Below are 24733 nucleotides of genomic sequence, written 5' to 3' on the forward strand. Positions count from 1 at the left end.
GGGATACAAAGATCTAGAGCCAAGAAGATAGGTTTGGGCTAGAATTATCAGACAACTTCAGCACGTAAAAGCCACATTTGAAAGAGTAGGTGTGGCTCTAATTGCTTGAGGAGGGCTGTAGACCAATAGGAAAAGACTGAGCCCTGGGCATACTCAGCATTTAAGGAGAGAATGGAGGAAGACAATGCCCTAGAGAAGATGGAGAGAGAGAGAGAGAGAGAGAGAGAGAGAGAGAGAGAATCAATTGGAAGAAAATGGTCCCATGAAAACGAAGGCATTTAGAAGGAAGAAGAAGTCAACAAAGTCAAATGGTTCAGAAAGATCAAGTAAGCTTATGTTTGGTTTCATGGAAATCACTACAGCTTTTTGGAGGACATTTTGATAGTATCAATCACTTTCATATAGTATAGGCTATTTGACTCAGTAATTCCATTCCTAGAGATTTTTTCATGCAAATATACTTACACAAGTACACACAAATTATATCTATAAGGGAGCTTATTGCAACATAATTTGTTATAGCAAAAACTGAAAATAGCCCATCAATATGTGACTGATTAAATACACCGTTATAGTTTATCAGCGCAATGGAGTGTAATGCAGCTATTAGACACTGAGATCACTATGTACTTAGGGGAAATCCTCTGAAGCACATTATTAAAAAGTAAATAAAAATTCAAGAGACTACAAATAGCAATTTGGTGAGAGGTTAAGCAAGCAAGAGTCTAGCTTCCTGGCTTAAAGTCCAGATCTGCTACTTACAAGTTTTAGAATATTGGGAAGTTTCTTAATTTCTCAGTGCTTCTCCTACTATCCTTTGCTTTGGATGAACACTCCAGTTCCACCTGTTAATTCTAAATAATGGCCCCATTTGAGTAATTAAAATGTCCAGTTTCTCAATAGGAGTCTTAATTCAGTAATTAAAATGTCCAGCCTCATGCCAGAACTCCTATCTTCTCAATATCTACAACAAAAGAGAGAGAAGTTTCTTTTGTATTTGGTCATTAGGAAATCATTGATGATCTATCTACCCTAGGTCATTTCAATAGAGTAATAAGGGAAAGCCCAACTGCAGTGGGAGAAGGAAGGAGTGAGAGGCGTGGAAGAAATAGCAAGTGTAGGCAGACTTTGGGAGAAGCTGCAAAGTGAAACTTAAAAGAGAGTAGAGAGTATTTAAAGAAGTGAGGTTGCTGGGGAAGTGGGAAAGGACAGGTGGGATTCTCAGCTTGGAGTACATTCATTTTGGAATAGAGGTTACTAAAATGCATACACCTAGAACCTCCACATAGGGAAAATCAACTGGAATCTAGGGGGATTCCTGCTTGATGCCTCCTATTTGCTTCCTAGAAAAGAAAGAAGATGATATTAAGGACTCAGCATGGTAGTACTTGGGATAGTCTCTGAAGAAAAATGAGAAAGGTGAGCCTTCCTTGAGCCACACTCTAGAATTCTTGAGCAGCTTTAAGAGCAAGTCTGAGTTTGGAGTTCATAGATTAATAGAAGCTCCAGATCTGTGTGGTTCTGTGATTTTTCCCTAGAAGCCTCAGAAACCGGGTTATAGGCACAGGGCATGCCTTCCAGACCATGCTGCAGGCTGTCTCTGAGGAACCTCAACACCAAATGGGCCAAAGACAAGATCTGCCCTGCCTCACTATTTTGCTTCAGGCTAGCTCCAGAAGGCAGTACTGTCTATCAAATAAAGAGAATACTTTGTATAATTTCCCTCTTGAAAAAGCAGCACCTTGATTTCCCTGTTTAAAAACATAGTATAAACACTGACTAGCTCAACAAATCACAGCCACTGTGAGTGACTTTATACATTAGCACCTAATTCATCAACATGCCAATCCAAACACTTGAGTTTCTTTATTTAATACATGGTGTTCTCACTACCCTATTCATTATGCTGCCTTTCTTCCTCACTCCTAATACTTACCTCTTAGGGGTTTATTCTATAACGTGTTGAGTTGGTCCCATTATAAAAAATGACTATTTTCTGTTGAATATCACAATTCATTTTGATGCTTTATTATAAACTTATAACCTTTTTTTGAAAGTGTGATATTTGTACATTGTGACACTCTATGGAAAAAAAGAAACTGTTACTAGGGAGTTAGCTGAATATTCCTTTCATCAGAGAATCCTTAGCAGTCTTATTCTAGAGCTTAAAGGTTTGTGCAACTCTGGAATACATGGCATTACTCAAGACTCAGGGAAGGAAAAAAACCAAAATCTACAAAGAAAGGTGGTCTAGATGCAAAGCTTAACCAAGCTGAGTATATTGTGTTTAGAAACCTAACTCACTGGAAGAGAAACCAAAGAAAATCCTAAGTGACTATAAAAATTTAAATTTTATTAACTTTGGTTGCTTTAGAAAATATACTAATTTATTCATGAGAAGTCATAAACACCCAGAAGTAAGGCAGTGTAGTATAACAGAGAAAGAAATGAAACAAAGTAACATGAAAGTCAAGAAGCTAGAACCTTGCCCTTGGATGTCAATTTGCCATATGCATTTCACTTCCTTGGACCTTGGTTTTAGATTGGAAAGAACTGGCATTTATTCTGAATCCACTCACCTATGGCCAAACACTTGTGCATACATGTGTCCTTTGCACTAATAAAAAAATAGGCTCCTCATAACCAGGATAACATAAGCCAATCTGCATCTTCCTCTGTGCAGTACAGACATGAGTAATCCATCATTAAGGTCACTTTTAGTTCTAATATGCATATCATCTATTCTCAAGGTGGTTATCACAGAAAGGGCCAAATAAGTTAACTGAAATAGAGGAGCACAGGTTTTGGCAATAATAAGCTCCTGTCCATGATTTAGTTCATATCCTCACTCACTCCGTTACCTTGGGTGAGTTACTTAAGCTTTCTGGGCCTCATTTTCTTTATCCGTTAGGAGGCTAATGACTCCTACTTTATGGAATTGTGAGGATGAAATGAAGTACCATATGTCAAGCACCAACACCACAACTATCACATAGTAGAGGCCATTAAATGGTATATATTATTAATATAAATGAATAATCATACAACTGAAAGGTACAAAAGTGCATGTAGTATTTGCTGCACGTAGAAATCATTTCACCGTATATTCATATCTAATTTTGGTAATAAAATACTAGCAGGTCTGGTGGTTGGCTCTTTCTATCTCCCAAATATTGTTCATTTCTACAACAGAGGTTATCATACTAGATGGGTGTCGTTTATTTGTCTGTGTCACAGACTGGGAATGAGCTTTTACCTACAACTTATACTCCTATGTGAAGCCTTTCTCAATTCATTCAATTCTCAAGTAATTGTTCCTATCTTTGTGTTTTTATAGTTCTATTTATGCCATTAATACACACAAAATTTATGTATATATGTTATATACAGTAGGTATAAATTATATATTAGTAATATGTGTTATAAATATCCCTGGAGTTTATATTTATTATTTAATATTGATCTGTCTCATTTTCTCAATACCTGCACACACAAAGTTCACACACAAAGACTTACACTGTGAGCCCCTCAATGATGTGCCTTAGTTATAACTTGTTCTGCTAATGTGTGAGGAAAGAATACCTTCTCATTGGATATCTGCCAGATATTTTGCATCTCAGAGACTAGCATAGTGCTTATCACATATATGTTTAGCAAAGGGTTGATGATTTTAATTAAACAAAAGTTTATAGTATATTTTTGGTTTTTCCTTTTTGAAATGTAAGATCCTATGCTCTGAGGTTTGATTGATCCTATGCTTTGATTTTAGTTGTTTTTATTTTTTAAAATATTTTATTTATTTATTTATTTATTATTTATTTATTTATTTATTTATTTATTTGTTTGTTTGTTTGTTTGTTGAGGGTCAGGGAGGGAAGCAGAAGAAGGGGAGAGAGAAAATCTTAAGCAGAATCTGTGCCCAACACAAAGCCTGGTGTGGGGATTGATCTCATAAGTCTGAGATCATGACCTGAGCCCAAATCAAGAGTCAGATTGACTCTTGATCAACTGACTAAGCTACTCAGGTGCCGCTAGTTGTTTTTAAACTAAAGTTGTTTTCAAACTAAATTCCAGGCCATTGGTTTCCAGGAAGGTGTTTATATATTATTAAGCAATGGATTCTGGTTGTTTCTGTCAGACTGAAACATCCAAGTGGTTCATGCTGTGCCTGTCTCCTGGGTGATGAGAAGTCTGCCGAAGTTATTCTGGCCCCCTGCCTGGTTTTGACAAAGATATCAAATAAATTCCAAAGAATTAAGATTCAAAGAAGTTGTCAAGAAGCTGCTTGCTTAGCTTACCCACAGACACTGTCTTAATTGCCAACTTCCATAAGCAACTGGCATCCTTTATTCCTGCCTGATTCAAATGCTTTTGACAACTCTCTTTTTTCATTTACAGCCACAGAGGTGGTCAAATCCTATAGTGTCAAATGATCTATAGTGAGTTATTTGCATTTAAAGAACCTGGATTTTAGGTGAGAGGGGTTCCTTTTCCCATCCATTATGTTCATAAATTATCTGAAGTCACATAGGTTTCTGCTAGCCACTGCAAGCCTGTGATGGTTAGAGTCTACCATTCCCTTGCCCTCATCCTAGGAATTTTTAAGAACCACAGCTTTGTTCTTGATAGGAAATAAGCAAAACAACAATAAAAAACCCAAAGTTTTAGAGATTTCAGAGCTGACACTTGTAAATTTTCAGAAAGGTGTCTCATACTACTGTCTTTCTGGAAGAAACACAGGAATTATCATGTGTTTTTTAGGGGACTTGTTTGAATGGTGGGAGCCATATTTCCTATGCTTATCCTTAGGGTGGAGACACCCCCACTGGAGGCATGCTGTACTGGAGTACATCCAATCAATAAAATAAAACATGGGAAGCATTCACCTTCAGTGTTTACCACTTTATGTAAAGTCATTACTAAAAATGGTTGTGGATATTCACTTTCTGACTTATCTTTGTGTAAAGTAGGAACTTTTCTCAAACTTTCAAAAGAGATGAGGTACAATCTGCTCCTGAGGCTTTAAGCAAAAATAAGTAGTCTTCATTTAGGCCCTACTACATACCAGTGTTTTGATAGTTATTGTTACCTATGTCATTTCATTTAACCTTTAGAAAAATCACTACAAGGTAGGTATTATAAACTCCCATTTTACTGACAGTATTTTGAAGTTCAGAAAAATGAAAAAGTTTTTCCAAGAACATCATTAGTACTGAAATAGGATATGAACTAAGTCTGTCTGCTTCCATAGCCAGTTTCCTCTTTCTTATTTTGAATGCTTCCTACTTAACAGTTTTGAAAGTAGAAGTGCCTGGAGGGTAAGCTCATGGTTTAGAAGCTGGTGGGTAAATTTTCCATCCTAGGATATTAACTCTCTTGATGCCACTCTATAGGGGTGAAGATATGAATTTGCTGCAGTATGATTTACCTGTAAATGAAAGCTATATGTTTCCCTAGCACTGCAATTTTCAATTTCAAGAGGAGTTGTATGTCTTGAAACAGTGGCAAACTATGAGGGAGGCCTAGTGATTCAAAACTGCTTTACCCACACTTTTTTCAAGTACCCACATTACCTTCATTGTTTTGTACCTAGAAGAATGGTTCTTTTACTATTTTCTCCATTTGTTTTCTTGGTCTACTTATAAAAATTATTTTATTCCAATAAGACTTCTTACATATGCTTTTTGGTGCTTTTTCACGCTACATTTCCAAGGCACTCTGAAAGAAAACTTTGCCAGACAGGGAAGTAAAGGTAATCTCTTATGTGGGAGAATGAAAAGGAAACTCCTTTACCCACGGGGCTGCTCACAGAAATGTGAACTCCTCTTTCTTCTGAACCAGGTTGAATTAAACAATGGGCAAGTGTTAGTGTGTACAAATGAGCCTTCTATAAAACCTCCTTGGTTCTCAGGAAAACTCAGGAATTATTTTCAAAGTTTTAATATAATTGCATCTATGCATACAGTAAGCCAGCTAGTGAGGAAGCAAATACCCGGCCTTTAGAAACAGGCAGATTTGATTCCTATTCCTAATCTAGCATTAACTAGCTGGATATCTCTACACAATATACTGACCCTACAAGTTTATTTGCTCACTTATATACCGGGAATGATTAGCAACATTATGTGGGTGGTTATAAGAATTAGAGGCAATGTATATAAACTACTTGGTGCAATGCCTCAATGTGGAGTAGGGTTTTAACACCTGGTTGCTTTTATGGTTGTAATTCTGGTCCTATTTAAGGAGTAGCTAATATAGCCTTATGAGAAGGAGCCTTCAATGCTTAGTGGTTCCAAAGATATTTTTTATGGTTGTACAAAGCAATGAAGGAAAAGTGAAAGGAATGAGCCTATTCTTCTACATAGAAGTGTTGACCTGAAAAACAAAAACTCCCAAAGTGTCCAGTGCTCTAACTTGGTTCTCAAGGTATTTGTGGGACTCATACTTTATAAGTGGAGATTCTCCTAAGATTCAGGGAGACATCCTTCCATATTTCAGGGAATAATAATTATGTAAGACATTTTACTTCATACCATGTGATTTCACTTACTTGCATTATAAATTTTCTTATAAGCAAAATGTATTTGGCCCCTTAGCATTGCAGGTGAGGAAATTAAGGTAATCCACCTGGGAAGTATAGAGCCAGGTCATTAGACTCTACGTTCTATGCTTAAACTACTTATGTAATGATTATAACTGTTCTTTCTGTTTCTGAGGGAAGAAATTACAGAAGCTGTATTGGTTGTTTTGGTCTGCAGAGGTTTCTTTTAGAAAAGTTATAGCTTCTTGTCTCTTCACTGAATTCACTGAAAGGGCCACAGTCCTGAGCAGGCCCTGCCAGGAAAGGTTACTTTCACAGTCCCTCTACTCCCTTTGCAGCCCTCAAGTAACTAACACAGCTTCAAAAGTGCCAAACAGCTATTACCCAGAGTTGTACAGAGAATCTACCTTAAAATGTGTTAACAGATGTATATGTGGTGATGAAAAAGAAATTGATTTAACTGTGGCCAGTGCTTGATTACAGTGGAAGGAAGTTTAGGACACAGGATATTACATTCTCTTTAACCACCACCTTAGACTGTCTTCCTGGAGAGACAAAGAAAAAAAAAGCCCATAAAAAAACACTGTGGCATTATTTTAAGTACTCTTCTTCATGCAGGTCATTTATTTTTATTCTTTTTATATGGCTACATCAATCTGTAGGTGCTTTCTGGGCTTTCTTGATAGAAAAAGACAAGTCTCTGCCTTTCCTTTTCATTGTATCATTTCTCAGGTCTCTGACAAGGTTGCACACTGTTAAAGTGTGCAATGTTCAATACATTACGTTTATGAAAGAAAAGCACTGAATGTCTCTCTCCCCCTTATGCCAACCAGGGTGGTAAAACACACTATGTGGAGTGAGGAACCGGAGAGGTCTAGTGGTAGACTGCAGACGGCATAACGGGCAGGCACATGTTCATTCTCCTGCTTTATTATTGATGATCCTATCATTCTTTCTTCCTATCTGCTTGCCCTCTTGATGATAACAACATAAAGGCAGATATTCTCTCTTATTTTCTCATTGTTTACCCAGTACTTAATGTACTGTTTGGTGTATAGTAGAGCCCCGGTATGAAATATTTTCAATCTATAAATGAATGCAGAATGTTATTTGAACTGTTTCTCTTCTTATCACCTTACAAAAGTTCTCATTATATTGAAACATTTATTTTGACTTGGTTTATACCCCATATAAATTTATCTCTATGCAATGTAGGTAGAAAAATTTTATATATACAAGGTTGCAGGGGTTGGATTTTACTTACTGTAAGAGTTATTTTTAGGATCTTGCCTTGTTGAATGAATACAGCTGCCGTTAATTTGAAATCCATTGAAGAAAGTTTAATAGTAATTTAGGAGCAAATTTTAGTTGTTCAGATTCTTATAAGAACCTAAAAAGGAATCAGTCTTTCTTAATATATGACCCATACACACAAAATTTCATTCTTTGACAAAAATTGACATTTCTACTTCTCCTAATTGCAATTGGTATTTATTTAACCAAATAATATATAGAATTTATTATTTGCAAGTAATGTTCTAAGAATTTTACAAACATTGAACTAACTTAATCCTCATAACAGCCTTATGAATTACCTGCTAATTATTATACACAGCAAGATTAAGCTTTTTCCCAAGGTCATCTAGCTAGGAAGAAGTAGAATGGAATCAGAGTTTCCAACCATGAAGCCTGGCTCTAGAGCCTTTTAAAATATGCTGGCTCACTGGAGAAATACCCAGGGGAGCTAAGTCAAGGCCAAGCTCACATACAGGGGTACACTACGTCTGGAACACTTCAGCCTTGCTGACTCCCTCGTGAGAATGTGTAACTTGTTTCATCATTAGACTTTGAGCTGGTTTGAGGGTGGATTCAGAAGCCCACCTCCAAAGATCAAAGTGAAGGACAACTGAGAAGGGCAATTCAGAGAAGAATCAATAGTAGATAATGATAGTTTATATATATATATTGAGTGTTTACTATGGTTTAGTCACTATTTTAAATACTTTATATGAATTAACTTATTTCATCTTCAACATGATTCTTTAAAAAAAAGTATTATTACCTTCATTTTATATGTGATGAGGCTGAGACACAGAGGAGTTAATAATTTGGTAAAAATGGGCAGGTTAGGCAGCCTGGGTGGCTCAGCGGTTTAGCGCTTGCTGCCTTTGGCTCAGGGCCTGATCCTGGAGACTTGGGATCGAGTCTTGGGGTCCCTGCATGGAGCCTGCTTCTCCCTCTGCCTGTGTCTCCGCCTGTCTCTCTCTCTTTCTCTCTCTCTCTCTCTCTTTGTGTCTCTCATGAATAAATTAATAAAATCTTTTAAAAAAATGGGCAGGTTAGAGGCAGAATCTGGGGTTCAAATCCAGGAAGCCTGGGTTCAAGGTGTGTGCTCTTAACTACTGTACTATGGCCTCAAGGAAAAGAGACTATAGACTGTGACCCTTAAGACCTCAGACAGCTTTTCCACTTCAGCCTGTTGCCATTTTGGTTCTCCCACCTATTTTCCCATAGAGGAAAGTAATCACATATAAAATTCATAGAATTAAAAGTTCATAGGCTTATCTTCGGAAAAATAATAGAATGGGGTGTGATGAAGAGACTCCACTGTCAGGTTGGAGGAGATAAGAAACCCTGGGAGGAGGGGTGGTGAGCCCTCTGGGAGAAAGACGCTAAGTCTAGGAAGGGATTGAATACCCAGATGTAACTTTTACATCTTAGGAAATAGGTCTGGCTCTAGGGAGTATCACTGGCATTGAGCAACCAAAGACCGACCATCAGCCTCAATAGGCAGACAGTCTAGAAGTCCAGGAGCATTAGGCTTTAGTGTCATTAATTAGCCCTATGATTTCATCAGTGCCCTAGAAATGGTCAAATGCTGTTACATACAATTTAAAACTTTGAGGTCAAGCAAACCTTTATAATAAACATTAAAATTGTCAATATTATAAGTTACCAGCAGCTATTATTTGTTTATGCTTTATTTATAGAGCCCTTAATGATTCCTTGGTTTTGTAAAATAAACATAATCAAAAAGGTCACTTTTTAGCTAAAAACAGATATCTGGAATATGTTATGATTACATTGTCATTTTTGAAACATGAAAACATATGTTCAGTCCAAAACAAAAAAAAATCAATGAAACAAAAATTATGGCCAGTTGAACAATTTCCAAAAATGATACTCTTTCTTAGATTATGTTAAAATAAAGTCTCAAAATGAGCAACTTTCTCCAAATGCTGGGATGCAGTCATTACAATATTGGCTTACTGAAAGGGGAAGCACAAACAAATACAAAGAAATAGATAACATGCTTGATAGAATAACTAAATTAAAAATTCAGAGAAGGCTAAAGACCTAAAGCTGTTTGTATTCTGAGATCACACTGGGTAGTAGTATTTTTTTTTTTTTATCATTGATCCCCAGGTTTTATATCCCTGAAGTAGTAACGGAGGTCCTTGAGTTATGTTCAATATTTCAATATAAATATGTTGCTGATAACATCCAACCAAGCTAATGAAGGCATCAAGTTTTATCTTGGAATTCCATTGGTGCAGGACCAATGGCATGCTGATAAAAAACTATAGTTTGCTGAATACACACGTGTACATCTGAAAATATGACAATAAATTATTTCTTAAGATAATGGCAACCCTATGTTGTGATAAATTATGGAGTCTCTGAAATATTTGATTTCCTCTGTCCTTTCTGGTTCATTCTATAGTTCTATGATTAAATTTAAGCTAAATTTTATAATGATAAATTGTGAACATGGGAGCCAGATGAACAAAGGGGTGCATATCCCACCAGCTCTATCATTTTGTAACTTTTGACTTTAGTGATTGCTCATCTTAACTTATTCGAGTCTAAACTTTTTCCCTTGCAAAAATAAGAATGATGCTTATATTGTCAGGTTGCTAAGGGATAATGCCTGGCATATAGCAGATATACACTAAATACAGATTCCATATCACCTGTCAGTGGTATACCAATTGAATCTTAGTGAAAATAAAATTAGCTATTTATATTTCCTTTTCACCTCTCAGTTGGGACCAAGGACATACTTGGACCATGCAAGAGGTTAAACAAAGGTCACAAGTGATGTTCCTCATTATGTTCTGTTCATTTTTATTACTCTTGTTGAAATTGCTTATTTGTAATCTGGCAAGATTTCAAGACAGTGGATTGGACAAGCGTATCTAATATTGAATCAAAATGAAAATGGAGGTTAAAGCTGTTAAATCAAAGATGAAATCAGCCAACCAGGCAAAGAGATTTCCATTCAGCTCTCCAAGGCAAACATAAGGTTGAGAAACCAGACAGAATGCATCACAGTTAAGAAAACCACTGATGTCATTACCAGAGGATAAAATAACTTTATATTCACATGTTTTGAATTTTTAGCTTTTTCCTAATCTCACAAAAACTTGAAGTTTTCCTAGAAAATCCTGTAAGAATCGAATTTTTACCTCTGACTTGTGCCAGGGGTGCCATGTTTCACAGGGGGCTGCATTGTAAACCAAAAGCTCCACACTAAAAATCATCATGGGCCATGGACCTCAGATCTAAACCAGAGTAAAATCACAGACGACAAAAAGAGGTGAGGTGTCTGGAGAGTAGTGTCTGGCACTATTGCCTTTGGCATTTCTTTGGTTTGAATCCAAACTTCCCTCAACAAGTACAGATGAAGCCATCTTGCTCTGCCTGTAATCTCTCTTAAATCCCAGGCAGCTGGCCTTAACCTCTGCCGCTCTAGTGTTGGGTTTTAAGTTTTCAGGCTTGTTTGATCACCTGTCATAGGTCCATGTGAATTCAATTTAGTATAGGTATTTATCAACCCCTTTCTCTGTGTTGGACCCTATGGTGGTTACTGAAAATTCATCTTAGTCAAAATCATGGCCACTGCTCTCAAGTTGGTCTCTGTCTAGAAACAGAGCCAGCTAATCAGTCATTCTGTTCAGTATGAACTAGTCTATGACAGAGATATAAACCACGTATTGGCTTCACAGGTAATCTCTAAACTTGGGGGTGTTGGGAAGTCTTTGTATTTTCCATTGTAATCTCTGTAAGGCGTGCTCTTTGAAACTTTCTCCAAATGGCCTTCTCTGACCCCTCCCCATGTTTGTATCCTGTCCTCTGGTTTTCAAAGCCCAGTGGAGCTCTCTCTGCTCAAGCACTAACCATACTTCTGTTAATCTGTTCATTCAGGTGGGTACTCCTTGAGACTAAGAACTCAGTTTTTAATTTCTTCTCCCAGTACCTGGCTATAGTAAATGGCATGTAGTAGTTTCTTAATAAATGCTAATTGTATGAATAAATGATGTGATATCTTAATTTAGATTTACATAATAAATATGTCAGGTGTGACAGTATAGAATAGGCATCTGAGAACAGGAAAATATTCCTTCTAGAATAATAAAAAAGTGATTTTTGTAAGTCTTTTTGTACCTGAAACTGCAGTAAAAATCTTACAAACATTGCCTTTAAACATCGCAACAATTCTGTAAGGCAGATATTATTTTCCACAGTTGACAGAGATGAAAATCCAGACTTCTAGAGGATTATTAATTGACCAAGGATGCCCATCCAGTAGGTAGCAGAATAAGAATTTAAACCTTAATTTTCTCAATGTCATAGCTGCACTATCATTTAGCACTACTTAAACCTGTGTATGCAAAGTATAAATTCTAGACATTAAGATTTGAGGAGGACTATGGATATTACCAAGGAAAATGAAGCAATATACTTTTTTTTTTACTGAACCTTCCAGAGTTTATGATGAATTCCCTGATTTGAGTATATCCAATGTTGATGTAAATATCAAAGAGAAAATAGACTTCTAGAAATTTGGGCATAAAAAGAGGTTATCAATTGTGTATGTGTGTGTGTGTGTGTTGTACATGTACACATATGTGCACACATGTCAAGGATGTGATTAGAAGAACAATTTTTCAAATACTGGCGATTTCAATCATTTCTGTGCTATTTTCCCAAAAGGCTCAATAGCTGTATAGGGACCTTTAACTTTTACAACACTAACTGACTTACATACTTAATCATTCAGTGAATGTTAGTATAATCTCTCCCATGTCTTTAGCATGAGCAGAAAACCTAAGCAGAGGTTTTCTCAAACCATGATGAAGCAGAGATTCTCTTTTTGTCACTGACTTTTCACTTCTTCTCATTTACTCTTTAATTAAGGAACAAATTGGGCAGCCCTGGTGGCCCAGTGATTTAGTGCCACCTTCACCCCAGGGCCTGATCCTGGAGACCCGGAATCGAGTCCCGCATTGGGCTCCCTGCATGGAGCCTGCTTCTCCCTCTGCCTGTATCTCTGCCTCTCTCTCTTTCTCTCTTTCTCTCTCTCTCTCTGTGTGTGCCTCTCATGAATTAATAAAACCTTTTTTTAAAAAAATTAAGGAATAAATTATTTATTGTTAACTGGCTTTGTGATGGTAGAGTGTGGTAGCTAAGAGGACAGATGTTAGAGGCAGATGCACCCAACTTCAAATCCTGGGTCTTCCACTTTCGCAGTGTGTTATCCTGGGCAGAGTTACTTAACTCCTCTCAGCTTCAGTTCCATTGTCTGTAAAATGCAGAAGATGGAAATTCTTGATGGACGTAAATATGTGTGAAGACTTTAGTACCATGCTTGGACCATAACAAGTGCTTTGTGTGTTTTTATCTTCACAGTTAAGATTCTAAACAAAAAAATGGGAGAGATATGTGGTTAGAGGAAAAGAAGAGATAATAGCTTATACTTATACATTATAATTCAAGTCATCTAACTACCACATGTGATTTAGGTATTAATTTTAAGCAAGGTCCTCAACATGCTAAATGCTTCAGAATTCCATGTATGTCTTTGCCTTCTTCACGTTCCTCTTTAGGCATTTGCTAGGCAAGAAATTGAGACCACAGTGGATGTTAAAAAGCATCACCATCTGAAGGAGGGTGGGTGGTGAATAGAGAACTCATCAGAAAGGTGGCACTGGCCTTCCTGCCAGCAGCTGTCCAATAGTCCCCATCTCATGGGCTACATCCAGACTGTGGGTTTTGAGGCTGAATGAGGTTAATTTCTGCTGTCTGGGAAGAGCCAGAGAAAACTTTTTGTCTTCATTTTTTTTTTTCTGAAGAACTTCTTAAGAAAACTAAAGCTTCCTCTTCTTCAAAGGATCAACTGCCTGCTCTGTGCAGGGATCCCTGTTCATGTCTTCCCCTCCAGTGGCCCCTTGAATTACTGCGTCCCTCTTGTGAGCCTCTGGATTGCTTCTGTAATCCACCTCTATCACTTCTCCATGCCCTTGTTGGTTTTGAGGTTTTCCAGTATTTCTTCATTTTCTACTCTTATGCTGTTTCATTGAAGGGCCTGTGGAAGCAGGTTGGAGGAGGAGTGTATGCTGCTGAAACTCCTAATGCTTGTGGCACACAAGCTCGCTTCACTTTGGCTGACACTGCAAAACCCAAAAAGCAGCCTTGGAAGGAGAATACCATTTATTCACTCATTTAACACATATTTATTGATACTTTATTTGTATCAGGGCTTCACCAGTGAAAGGTATCAAAATGGTTGAAAGTTCTGAATTGAAAAGGTACTCAGAGATCATCTGAGAGGAAGAGACACTGAAAACCAGGGGGATAAAGTGATCCAGGGCCATACAGTTGACTAGAAGTAAAGTAAGGTCTCAGACCCAGGTTTCTGAACTAAAATAAAATCTCCTGTTGTACTTTTTATATATGTTTAAATGCTTAAAATGTAGATGCCTTGAATGCAAACTAGAGAAGCTGTATAAAATGTTTTTGCTTTTACATCTGTATGGGGGTTTTGTTTTGTTTTTGTTGTTGCTTTTTTTTAGGAAAATATGATTAAATGTACCAATGACCCTGGCCTCCCTATTATACTACTTCAGTTACTGAAGTGAGGCCACAAGCTGCCCTGTGGTGACTTACTTTTTATGCCTTTTTTTCCACTTATTTCCTGCTTGGAATTGCTTTTGTTATCTTATTTTGCCCCAATTCACTAGGACTCCAACATCTGAGAAGAGGTTAGTGCTGAGGACTCTGAATTTTAGCCTAAAAACAAAGATGAATAATTGAATGATTTCAAAAAGAATAGTTCAGTCAATTACACATTTTAGAAAAATTGTTCAAGCTGCAGTATGGAGAATTGATTAGAGGGAGTCCAGAATGATGGTGGTTAAATAGTCCCACACTTTAAGTGGCTACACTGTTAACATACATGGATCTTAAACATTGTTATTTGAATCCTGTGTAGCTAGCCCTTCTTTTTTTTCCATTTCAAGAGCAGAGAGCTGTTTTTGAGGCTCAGGAGCTTGCCCAGGAGTGGAAAAATGGAATTGCTAAAAATTATTCCATGTTACTGAGTTATGAAAAAAAGTGTACATTTAGTCTGTTCTTCTATTTGTGAATCAGGAAATATTTATTACCCAGCCAGGAGCTTGCTTTCAGTAAAACTAAGAGTGGTGGAAATTTGGGAGTATTGTGTTTTGTTTTGTTTTGTTTTTTTCTGAGCTAGGAAGAACTTTAAATTATGGTCATATTTCTAGTAGCATCCAAAAAGATTAAGGAAAAAGCCTAAGCTGCAAAGCCTGAAGTTCCAGTTATTAAACAATTTCAACATTTACCTTCAAGGATAGCTTAACCGGGCTAGAAGCATGATCTGAAAATTTTTTAGATGATCTGTCTCCACAGTTAGATGTGATTCATTGAGTTAGAAGTTGGAGCACTTCAAACTCAAATCTGACTTCAGGTTGTCACCTTACTGTTGTGTTTCTTTCAGCAATATTTGTAAAATGAGATTGAATCTATATGTTCCAGCGTATCCCTTCCTTTTCAGGGAGTCTTAATCAGAAAGAGAACAGTCTTTTGCTAGGTCAGCTGATCTCAAAACCAGAAGCTTCTGTAGAGGTCCTTATTTACAATAACTTTTGTCCCCTGAAGCATGATAAAGCAACCCCAAATTTTAGATCTCTGGGTGGCTCAGCAGTTTAGTGCCTGCCTTTGACCCAGGGCACGATATTTTAAAGATATTGTTTTGGAGGCTTAGAGCTACCTCTGTGGAATGATCAGTGAGAACTTGTCTGGTTCTGTCTTGGAAAAGAAGCAACATTGACAGGATTTCCTGAATCTCTGCTGTTCTTCTTGACAAGTGCTAAGCTTTTGATAGAAGGAGCTCCATATCCCTATGTTTGAATTCTGGCATAAATATTTCAACACAGCAAACTTCTGTTTGGCAGTTTGGCATTCAAGTCTGATAGTGGGCAAAGCCTCAGGCAAAATTGTTGAGTATGAATAATATACTCGTCTTGCTGGATCAGGGAGGAATTAGGATGGGGGCAGCAAGGAAAGATAGGTGAAATAACATTTACTGAACATCCAGTATGGTAGGTACATTATTCTTTCTTTTATTTAATTCTCTTAATAACTCTAAGGAGTATGAGCCATTATAAGAATTTTACCAAAGGGATATCTGGATAGCTCCATTGGTTAAGTGTCTGACTCTTGATTTCAGGTCATGATCTAAGGGTGTTGGGCTCTTCGTTCTGCAGGGAGTCTACTTGAGATCCTCTTCCTCTCTCTTCCTTGGCTTCTTCCCCTGCTCTTCTTCTCCGTCTGTCTCAAATAAATAAATAAAATCTTAAAAAAAATAATTTTAATAAAGAAAAAGAATGTGTCATAGATAAGCAACCTACCCAGAATTATATAACTAAGAAATGACAGAATCAAAATTTGTGGCCTCGTTTGTCTTCCGAGTCCATTGTTTCTGTATTATGTCATGCTACCTGAAGTAGCAATAGGTAATACTCATTTCCTTGGCACACATTTAAAAACATCCTCTTTAATGAAGTTATTTTGTTTTATTTTATTGTTGTCTTTTTGTGTATGTGTGTCAGAGGCAGGGTGGGGGTCGTTACTAATGCAGCATGGCCTACTGTTGCATAAACTTTGAACCTGGTTATGGTCTCCTGAGGCCCTGTGCCACCTTGCATTTCCAGGTTTCTCTAACACTGTCACCTCATTTGATCACCATAATGGGTCTATGAGGACATCTTATTATTGGGACTTTTTGACAGACAAGGAAGGAAGATCAGTAAAGCTGTATTGTTATTGTACATATTAAAGTGGATTTTTGACTAAATCTTACATTGTTTTCTCCATAGCACACTTTGTTCTCCCCAAAACTAATATAATAGGGTCAGAAAATTTTATTATCCTCTGTCTAATCTCCTTAATTACCTTTTTATGTTCATTCACTTAGTTATTCTTTCATTCAACAAGCAATTCATTGATTAACTAACTGAATGTCTTTTATGGGCTGATCACTAGTCTAGGCTTGAGAGAAATAAGAATGAAGAAGACAGAGCTCCTACTCCATGAGGAACATACACTATTTAGTGAATTATGTGCAATGCCCAGCCTGCCATTACTTTTGGTAGCCTCATTTGTCATTACAATACCCCCTTTGTTGTCCTCATACTGCATGGAGATAACTTGTATGAGAAACAAAACATGTTTTTGTGTGAGGAAGGCATTTGAGAAACACCCAGACTGAGTTCACAGGATTGGCACTGTATTTTTTGAGGCAAATAGACAAATGAAACAAATGATAAGATGGCACTTCTGACTGGCTGTCACCCTATATTAGAAAAAGAAGGAACAGTGAGTGCAGGTGTTAAAGTGAATAGACAAGCCAAGTTCTGGAGTTCCAGAGCTTTCTTTACTCTCTTCTTCCTGAGAAGAAATTGCTGGAACTTGGAGAACTAAACATCAGAACTATATTGAGGTGACTTGTAATGAAAGAAAAATTTTACAATGTCTCATTCACTTAAGAAATAGCAGGTTAGAAACTATGTAAAGATCATCTTATTCTTAAACAGATACATATATCAATGCATATAAGAGGGTAGTATAGTATCAGTGGCTATCTTTAAAAGATGAGATGGTACATTTATTTTTTTTTCATTCTCTTTATTGTGAAGTTCCTATGATAGCCATTACTTTTGTCCTATAACATGAAATTTAAATTATTATAGTAAAAAAAGTTATTAAAAGAATGTAGGCCATGCAGTTAAAAGCACTGCAAATTCCAAAGCAAAATGTTACTTGGATTGAAAATGAAACTGAAGGGGAAAATAATATAGTAATAGCAAGAGCTTGCTGAAATCCTATCTCTGGGCTCAGAAAAGGGATGGAAAACCTCCTCCAGTATTTAAAAGACTCTGTTGCTGCTTCTAAGTGTTTTCCCTCAGACTCTGGTTCTCTCTGTCGTTTCCCCTACCCCAAGGCTATTAAGAAATCATTTGGTCTGCCAAGGATAAATAGATGGTGGGATCATCTATAATGGGGCATGAGTAGGGGTCACGGTCATGAGGCCGCTGAGGATTTCTTATCACTTGTCACGGGAACCTGACAGCCTTCTCAGATCAGCCAAACCGAGGGGCAGGTAAAGCTAACCTGATACACCTCGAGTGTTTCTACATTACCCCAGTTGCCCTAGGAGGCAGACAACTGTCTAGAGAGGGAGCTTTGCACTCACAGTAACTGTAGGTGCTTTGGAGAGGTTTCATTTTATTTTTATTTTAAGACTCTGCCTTTTGTAAGGTTATGAGAAAAAGATGAGAGGAACTTGATCTGCCTTTTGTTCCCTTCCTTTCTGTCTCTCTCCCTCTTTCCTTCAACCTCTCCGTTTCTCCCCCCTCAACAGTTCTCCTAGGAGTTTATCTCCCTCTCTCCATTATTCCTCCTTACCCTTTTTCCTGCTTTCCCCAAGATTTATTGATTTATCATTGTTATTTTTGTGAGCACCTACCCTGGGAAGTTCTTTGAGGCCCTGGGGACACAAAGGAATGTGATATGCCCAGTATGTCTCCAAAATGGAGAAGGACCGAAGGACTGTCAGAACACTTGTTAATCGTAGAAACCAAGAAAGAATTTGAAATCTTCCAGTATTTTACATGAAGAGCAGAAACTCTTCCTAGGCACTCCTGCCAGTGTGATCAAACAAACTCTCTCATTTGGCTTCTAGGCACTGTCCATTTCAGGAGCCTGGAGAGCTCTTGTTGCCAGTGATAGCACCAGCATCCCCCCAGCTGTTCCCCAGAGCAGGCAGCTTTTTGCTATTACAGGTAAATGAGAGGAGTCTTTTTCTCACCCTCAATGATTTTTTTTTTAATAATGTTCTAACACCTATGAACTCCAAACAGATTCTTCTGGCTTTTTAAATCATTTTTACGAAAGGGTTAGGGGCAGAAGGACTTGCTTTTTAAGGTCAGAAAATCCTAACTTAGTAAAATTGGCTGCTGCATCTCAGGGATTAGGAAATTCAGGAAAAGACAGTGCAAAGGTGACACTATAATTAACAGGCAGTTGCAGGAAAGGAAGGATTCATGCTGTGCACTATGTAATTTGGAAACCAAATGTTCTTGTTGGAGAAACCTGGCCTTGCACAAAAAGCTATGGGGGCTGTTTTGGACAAATGAACTGACAAAATCTGCTTTGTGTGCTGGCAAATCCTAATCACCTATTTTCTTTTGCTGTCTTGACCACAGCCAGGCCACATTGTTATTTTATTCAATTATTTATTTAACAATTATTGATCACCTATTCACCAGGCACTTTCCTAAGTACAGAACCACAAAGATGAATAATAATAATAATAATAATAATAATAACAATAATAATAAAATCTTTGCTCTCAAGTAGGTCTTTGTTGCTTAGAGGAGACAGACTAACTGATATTCTCCTCCCCCAGCTACCAGCTGACTTCCGAAACAGAAACTTACATGAGTTTCCATGACAGCAGGGAGGTGAAGCTCTTCAAATTGCTCAGCAGAAAGCTGGGGAAAGCTTTTGAGAAAGACTTGAAGGAGAGTCTAGGAAGACTTACCAGGTGAATCCAAAGGGGAGGAGTACTCTCCGCAGAAGATGTAGCATATGCAAAGACATGAAGATGAGCAAGAACTCATCAAATTCAAGGAACTTTACATAGTTCTTACAACAAGAGCTCGTGGTAGAGCCAAGACGGGTAGAAGATGAAGAATAAGAGATATTCTAGGACAAAATGATACACAGCCAAGTTAACTTCTTTATTAAAAGAATTTTAAATCAATGATCTGTTCGAAGGTCAGTGGAGAAGGGTCCAGCCAGAGTCCCTCAAGGGCAGAAATTGTATCATAATTTCTTTATATTGCCAGCTTGCAATATAATGTTTGACATATAGACACTCAATAAATGTAGACCTTGGAATAATCAGAGAACAATCCTTGGCACTTTTGAACCACTGATTCTTAAAGAGCAAAGTGGAGAGAAAAGAGAAATATTGAGCTCTTACTATATGTCAGGTCCTGTGCTAGGAGATTTATAGATACTATGCTAATTAATATTCACAATGGCTCATGGGGGTTTATACATATCTCCCTATGCTTTGGGAGGTTGGGTAATTTACTGTGGTCACGTAGCTAGTATATGGCCAGAAGCAGCATTCAAACTCAGGTCTGTTTTTCTCCACAGCCCACATTTCTACATTTAGATGTGAACTTTTACTGAAATTTCTGCTGCAGCACTCTTGAGAGAATGCTAAAAAAATGTGTTCATTTACAATAATAGAAAAATATGGAATTACACAATCAGGTGCTAACAATTTCTGTAGTAAGTCTTGTGAATCCTATAAAAGTTCAGAGTAGCAGAGTTGCGAATTAGGTTTTTTTTTTCTCCCTGTATTTTGTGGATTCAGAGAAGCTTTTTATTCAACTTACTACTGGTAAATGAAACATGAAATGAAAGAAATGAATAACAAATGAGACTGCTGAATAAATGATTGTGCATAGCCTGTGTTTAGAGCAAGTGTTTCTGAAGTTGCCAGTGTTAGATTGCTGCTATATGGGTGTTCTGGATATTTTAAGTGTATAGTTGATGACTCACTTGGCCTCCAGAGAGAATGAGAGTATAAATATAACAAGCGAGGAGAAGACAGTACTTCTAGAGAGCTGCTTAGAAAACCTTAGGCAGTGGTTTGGGCTTATTGCCTCTACCTTTCTCTCTTCCTTAACTCTTCCTCACTACAGCAGTGCTGGCCTCATCTTTCCGCAGCCTGAGCCTTGTTGCTGATTTTCTTAACAGTGCCTTTTTCATTTTTTAGGGTTCATAAGAATGTGATTTTTTTTTAAGTTCTTTTTGCTTTCAGTTTCAGGCCAAACTGTTTTTTTTTTTTTTTTTTTTTTTTTTTTTTTAGCCTCACATGTCAAAAGCTCTGCGCCTTCAGACCTCTGAGTCATGGGCAGTGACTGGCTCCTCCAGCTTTCCGCCCCAGGTCCCACATGCTTCCAAATGTGCACATTTGCTAGATGAATCAATGATGTGGAGGAGGATTCCAGATAGAGTGGACCATCCCACTGCTGCGCAGTTACCCATGTCTTCCCTCCCACCTCAGTCTTCAAGGGCCAGAAGTGTTGGGTTTTGAAGGGAAGAGGAATTCTGCCCAGGATTTTGTTGCCAAGGTGCCAGAGATAAGGGCTCCCCACAGAAAATAATTTGCCTCCTACTCCCCATGATGTATATTTGGAAACCAGTGATGAGTTATATGTATGGTCTCTTAATATTTCCTGGTACAGTTGAAAGAGGAACACATTTTTTAGTTTGGGGGCAATATACCTGCCCTGTATATTCATAGTAATAAAGGATAATTATTCTAAATAACCTGAACTAGTCTCAAAAGAATTGGTCCTCTGTAAGTAATAGCACTTACCATTACAATTATTATGAGAGACTATGGCAATGAATATATGCTGTGTTTGATACCTAATTCTTTATCCGTGATGTAAAGATTATACTGAATTTCATATTTAAAATGTTAGGGAAAAGAGAAAATACTGATATTATTGGTAGTCTGTAGCTGAGATTATTCGCTTATGATCTAAATGCTATCTAGGCTTTCCAAATTACACGATTTTCTTCCACATGTTAAGCTGTGGTCGGGCCCATTACAGGAAGAGTGCAGGGTTTAATGAATCAAGAAAACAGTCAAAACTCTGGATAACCTCAGATTTCAAATTGTCAATGTACTGATATTTTTAGGAAAGTATCTGCCAGTTGGGTCTTGAGTGAAGGTAAACTAGGCCAAATGTGTTTCTGTCTGAAGTTTTAGTATTTTTATCATTTTCCTCCAATAGAAATGGGGTCTGGCCTTTACTCAGAAGATCTATTTCATGGATCATAAGATTGTGTTCTCAGAGTACTGGAAATTATGAGCAGATGCTCCCAGAAGAAACTCCAGACTTGACTTCATTTCTAGGTGACACTTATAGAGTAACCTTGAATAGGGAAACTACATAATTAGCCCAGTCTTGATGGGAACTAGTCATAAGTAATACAGAAGCAGCTTGTACAGAAAAATTGGAGCAGACAGCTTTTTAATTCAGCCCAGTTGCTACTTCCTGTTTCTACTGCAATTGCCAGGAATGAATAAAGTAGACTTTGGTAGAGTGTTTACTGTTGAATAGTATCTTGGGGAGATGCACTGGTTTTGGGGGGATGATATTAAACCTTAGAATGATTTGGATGAAAGGCTGGGCCCCTTCTGGAGGCAACCTCATTGTTTAAGAATTTTGTTATGATATTCCTAAGATGCAGGCGTGGTGTGAGTCAGAGGGAAATACATGTACTCTCTGATAATCACTGAAAATGCTAATGATGAATAAAAGGCAGGATGCCACAAGGAAAATCTTGAGGATCAATCTCTAGTCCTTAGTTCTATCTCTGTTAACTGGGAATGACAGTGTGGACCTGGTGGGATTGTTGTGAGGAATAGAAATAATGTATGTGTCAGACCTGCTACAATGTCTGAACTATATATGCTCCATATGTGGGAACTCATAACCACAGTGGGCATTCTCATAGTTATTCTAATAGCGATAATAATAAAAGTAATAGAAGTAAAACAGTAAGAGTCATGTTACATGCTTACTAATTTCCAGGCAGTGTGTTAAAGCTTTATATGTATCATTTTAATTTAATTTGATGTAAGGTACTGTCATCATCCCATTTTAGAATTAGTTGTCGATAGAGTAGTGGTGATCATGACAGTGGAAGTAGTAATAGGAATGTTATAATAGTATTCCTAATGCCTCAGATCTTCTGTAAACACAGGAAAGGTATAAATGATAGGATTATACACACACCAAACCTTCCTGGGCTCTTTTAAAAAGCAATACAGTTCTTAGAAACTAGACATTTTCTCCCAATTTCTTTCCCCAATCTATGATTCAAGTAGAAGAACCAGGGGATCCCTGGGTGGCTCAGCAGTTTAGCGCCTGCCTTCGGCCCAGGGCATGATCCTGGAGTCTGGGGATCGAGTTCCACATCAGGCTCCCTCTATGGAGCCTGCTTCTCCCTCTGCCTGCGTCTCTGCCTCTCTCTCTCTCTCCTCTATGTGTATTCTCATGAATAAATAAATAAAATCTTAAAAAATTTTTTTTCTTTAAAAAATTATAAAATAAAAGAACCAAACATGAATTTCTGGCTATAGTCCAGATTATTCAAAGATTATCCATCAGAGTTCATTCTTCAAGTAAGCATCTTAGCAAATACTTCTCAGGAGTCTACTCTGTGAAAGTACCTAGCTAGGCACTGAGGATACAAAGATGAATATATTGCAGTCACTGGATTAGTTTAGGAACTAGCAAAGCATGATGAGTAACTAAAGGAATTACAGTGCATCTTTCTATGCACTACAATACTGACGTACTTGTACAACACATGGAAAGAAAAATGTTTCTGTTATAGTGGAAGGCTGTAAGTACACCATGGTGGTTGGGAAGAAGCCAGAACTTAAAACTGGTCTAATTATTTGAAGTAGGAAACTTAGCACAACATTTATTTATTAAATACCATGTGTATGGATTGTGTTAAAAAAAAACAAAACAGATGATCAAAGTAATTATCAAAACAATGTATGTAGGGAAAATTTCCCAAGAAATAAAATAGGTGAGAATATTGTATTGGGTTTAGAACATGAGATTTGGATTCAGAAGATCTATGATTAATACTAAGTCACTAAACCATTCTGACTCTTTTATTATCTCATATGTCATAATATTCTTGCTCTACCTCTGCTATACTTTCATAGATTTAAGTTCTACATAAGCTATAAAAATGCTATATAAACTTAAAAGCACAACATAAACACTGGTTGTTTTTGATTGTATATAGTTAGAACACTTAGGGAAGATGTAATGGAAGGAATATTTCTTAAATTGAGCTGTAATGAATAGCATTTGCATATGGAAAGGAAGAGTTTGTGTTGGGAACATCAGAAAACCTTCCAATTCTCTCTCTTGAGGAACGACAAGGTCATCGTAGTGATCATCTTCCATATGGTGGAGGGAACAGTATAAATGAATGCATGTAAGTAGGCCTGGTTCACTCATGATACTCAATATAAGTAAACCAATGCTGCTGTCAGAGCACACTGTGCAGTCATACACTTCTGTCAAGAAAGACTATTTCTGGTAGCAAACTAGAAATTATACCCTTTTGTCTATCAAAACTGTTAAAGAAATAAGTCATTCAGGAAATGGGTACCTCCAAAATATGATTTTTTTTTTCTGGCACAAAAGAAGACACTTCTCTGCCCTCAATCATTCTAGCTTTTCCAAAGGTTTCTTTTGTAGCAAAAGTCCTAAATACAAAGCAACACATTCTCTGCAGATAAACTATTAAGTAGTAAATTGCACCAAACAATATCCTTCTGCATGGAATGTGATAAACAAGGGTCTTACCTTTTCACTTACTTGTTGGCCTTTGAAGGATCAAAAAGCAGCTTCAAAAAATTCCTCTATCAATGTGCAACTTCAACAAGCAACTTCCCGTTTATAGGTTACTCATGCTTCCTAGTGGGTAAGTAGGATTATTTTCCAGCATTAGATGTTGACATTTTTCTGCTTCAGAGTATTCTAAGCAAACAGAACCCCCTTTCCTCCCAATTATCCCACATATACACACTTTCATTCCCATGCTCTTCACAGGACACAGTCACTGCCGATATTGGTCATTATAAGATTCATAGCTACCTTCACCTTTGCCCAGGTAATTTCAAATGCTTATTAGTAGGAACTGACCAACCAGTCAGTGAATCAGCCAGTAGCCCCTTCTTTAAATGTTCTAAATTGCTTGTGT

At 37.4% G+C, this 24733-nt stretch overlaps 1 protein-coding gene and 1 long non-coding RNA gene across 20 annotated transcripts in view; one reads left to right on the forward strand and one right to left on the reverse strand.

Moving 5' to 3' along the window:
- Positions 1-24733, forward strand: part of DLG2 (discs large MAGUK scaffold protein 2) — a 1976108-nt gene that overhangs the window by 875328 nt on the left and 1076047 nt on the right. The window lies entirely within an intron of this gene.
- LOC112642087 (uncharacterized) lies at positions 12989-24457 on the reverse strand. The gene is made up of 4 exons (XR_003125039.3): positions 24337-24457; positions 19449-19612; positions 16021-16174; positions 12989-13242 (listed from the first exon to the last, which is right to left on the reverse strand). It is a non-coding gene; the product is annotated as an uncharacterized LOC112642087 (long non-coding RNA).

The sequence above is a fragment of the Canis lupus genome, chromosome 21, assembly GCF_003254725.2.
Source record: "Canis lupus dingo isolate Sandy chromosome 21, ASM325472v2, whole genome shotgun sequence".
Taxonomy (NCBI): Eukaryota; Metazoa; Chordata; class Mammalia; order Carnivora; family Canidae; genus Canis; species Canis lupus.